Raw genomic sequence first — 3,686 nt, 5'->3', positions numbered from 1 at the left:
TGTTTGTGAAACTTAAAAAAAAAAAAAAAAAAAAAGTAATAAATAAATAACAAACAGCTTACAATCAAACAAATGCTATATTATTAATATTATTATTTAACATTATATTCTAAATATTATATATATATATAAACGATTAATCGCATTCAAAATAAATGTTTTTGTTTAGGTAATAATACCGTTAAAATACAAATGTAGTTTAATAATAATATAGCTTAATATTAAACTATATTATTAATGTCATAAAATAATATATTATTAAAACACACACATATGCATTTATTATAAACTTCTTTATTCAATTTAATTAAATTAATGCTGACATTAATATTTCTAATAATAATAATAAAAACAGCACTATTATTTTAATTTGTCATTTTATTTATTTATAACATTTTGATATATTGTTGTATTTGTATTGTGCAGAGACTTGCTTGAGTTTGGCTATTCTGAAACAGCATTAAGGGTGCTATTTTTAAACATTTTATTTAATAAAGGAAAAAAAGGATCTTGCGATCTAGTAATTCACGGAGTAGGATTGAGGGCAAAAATAGAGGAAGGTGTAACATCCGTTGAGTCTGGGCTATTTTTGGACGACTGAGTCACAGTCGGCGTACAAACTACAAGGTGACAATGTGTTTAGTGATTCACAGGTGTTGGGTACATTGTGTGTGTGTGTGTGTGTGTGTGTGGATATGAATGCTTTTGGGATTGAAAATGTGTGCGTGTACTATGCTTGGCTGGCAGGAGTAAGCTTGTTTTATTTGGGAGCAAGCTGATTCTTAACGTGCAGCGCTTAGATGTGTGTGTGTGTGAGTCTATAAATATTAGCAGCCCTTGCACAGAGATGCTGTAGGGTTTGCAGCTCTGTCTTTGATGTGCAGCTCTTCTCTGCTGGAAAGAAACAGGCATGTGTATCCAAACGCGTGAAGCATGTGTCTGATATACCTCAGCTGCTCTTTTAACATACATATATACATGTTAACAGATGGAGACACCTACAGAGAGAATAAGCGGTAAAAAACTGCCGTCTGAAATCCAATCTCTTGGTTTATACATGAACTTCTGTTGAGAGATTCACTGTGTGAATGATTCAGGGAGATTTTTATATGAACCACAAGACCCAAAAAAGATCAATGTGCACTCATACTAATTTCACAACGACTAAGAAATCCATGTGATGTTTGAAACGTGACACACACACACACACACTCACTCTCTCTCTCACACACACACACACACACACATACACCTATACACACACACACACACACACATACACCTATACACACACACACACACACACATACACCTATACACACACACACACACACACATACACCTATACACACACACACACACACACATACACCTATACACACACACACACACACACATACACCTATACACACACACACACACACACATACACCTATACACACACACACACACACACATACACCTATACACACACACACACACACACATACACCTATACACACACACACACACACACATACACCTATACACACACACACACACACACATACACCTATACACACACACACACACACACATACACCTATACACACACACACACACACACATACACCTATACACACACACACACACACACATACACCTATACACACACACACACACACACATACACCTATACACACACACACACACACACATACACCTATACACACACACACACACACACATACACCTATACACACACACACACACACACATACACCTATACACACACACACACACACACATACACCTATACACACACACACACACACACATACACCTATACACACACACACACACACACATACACCTATACACACACACACACACACACATACACCTATACACACACACACACACACACATACACCTATACACACACACACACACACACATACACCTATACACACACACACACACACACATACACCTATACACACACACACACACACACATACACCTATACACACACACACACACACACATACACCTATACACACACACACACACACACATACACCTATACACACACACACACACACACATACACCTATACACACACACACACACACACATACACCTATACACACACACACACACACACATACACCTATACACACACACACACACACACATACACCTATACACACACACACACACACACATACACCTATACACACACACACACACACACATACACCTATACACACACACACACACACACATACACCTATACACACACACACACACACACATACACCTATACACACACACACACACACACATACACCTATACACACACACACACACACACATACACCTATACACACACACACACACACACATACACCTATACACACACACACACACACACATACACCTATACACACACACACACACACACATACACCTATACACACACACACACACACACATACACCTATACACACACACACACACACACACACACACACACACACAGCGCTCCCTTCAGTTCTGATAAAGCTCAGCTCTCAGCTGTGGAAGTCTCTGACTGCACACTTTCATTATACATGATCTTTTTAGCGAGATGCAGAAGTCAAATGTGCATTTTCACTTCACCGTTCCCTGCATGCTAAACAGCTTGTTTATTAACCAGAGAACAAGGTTACGGTTACAAATGAGGTTGAGTTTGTATGTTTAGGCATGAGTATGTCAGCATAGCTCAACTATGAGTGCCGTTCTGCAATCATAAAGCCAAACAAATGTTGTCAAAATATGCAAAATATTAGAGCATTCTGTAACAAATTTCTAGGAATGAAGGCATATAGATCTTAGTCACATATGCAAACGCAAAAGAGACCATGAAGGATAGATGTACAGGCGGTTCTGCTGGTTTGAGCATCATAATCTGTCTGACACAGCAGTACTGGATCGACCAATGGTGTGAGTTCGGGGGCGGGACTATTTGTCTGTCCAACCAACAGCATAGGAGCATTCAAGAAACCCATTTGAAAACAATATTTTTGCAATTGTGTTTGGTGACAGAAAATAATTATTACAAGAGCTTTTTTTTAAATTATTTTTATTTTTAAGGGACATAACAAAAAATCAATGTAAGAACAAAACAAAGCTTCAATTGTATACATTTTTTTATTTTTATTAAATACTGAGAATTAATTTGAACTGAATTAATTATGGCTGTGCATTACACATACATTAAAATATATATTTTAAAACATTTTACACATATATGATATTTTAATAATAAATAATGTTTTTAATAATAAAGAAATTGTTTATATGGTTTAGAAGTGTGGTTTATTTGGATTCAAGGTATATTAGAAAACTAGTAAAAGGCATGTTTTACTCAGTTCACGGAAGAATGTTTATTCATAATTATTCATATTGCTTATTTACTAAATTCTAAATTTACATATGACTAATTATGATTTGATGTTATTGTTTTAATGACAAATATTATATCATATCATATTAGATTAGAACCATTATTTTTATTCAAGATACATTAGAAATTTAGTAAAAATAGCATATTTTCCACTCAGTTCATATAATATGTATTCAAAATTATTCAGATATTACTCAGATTATTCAGATATTTAACCCTAACCCATATGAACAATGATGATAAAATTATATATATA

General features: G+C 35.3%; 1 protein-coding gene across 2 annotated transcripts in view; it reads right to left on the bottom strand.

Moving 5' to 3' along the window:
* LOC107692495 (A-kinase anchor protein SPHKAP) overlaps positions 1-3,686 on the bottom strand; it is a 133,542-nt gene that overhangs the window by 93,976 nt on the left and 35,880 nt on the right. The window lies entirely within an intron of this gene.

Source organism: Sinocyclocheilus anshuiensis, unplaced genomic scaffold, assembly GCF_001515605.1.
Source record: "Sinocyclocheilus anshuiensis isolate Anshui unplaced genomic scaffold, SAMN03320099.WGS_v1.1 scaffold1082, whole genome shotgun sequence".
Classification (NCBI taxonomy): Eukaryota; Metazoa; Chordata; class Actinopteri; order Cypriniformes; family Cyprinidae; genus Sinocyclocheilus; species Sinocyclocheilus anshuiensis.
Note: the sequence above shows the minus strand (reverse complement) of the source record. Positions and strands in the feature narration are given on the sequence as shown.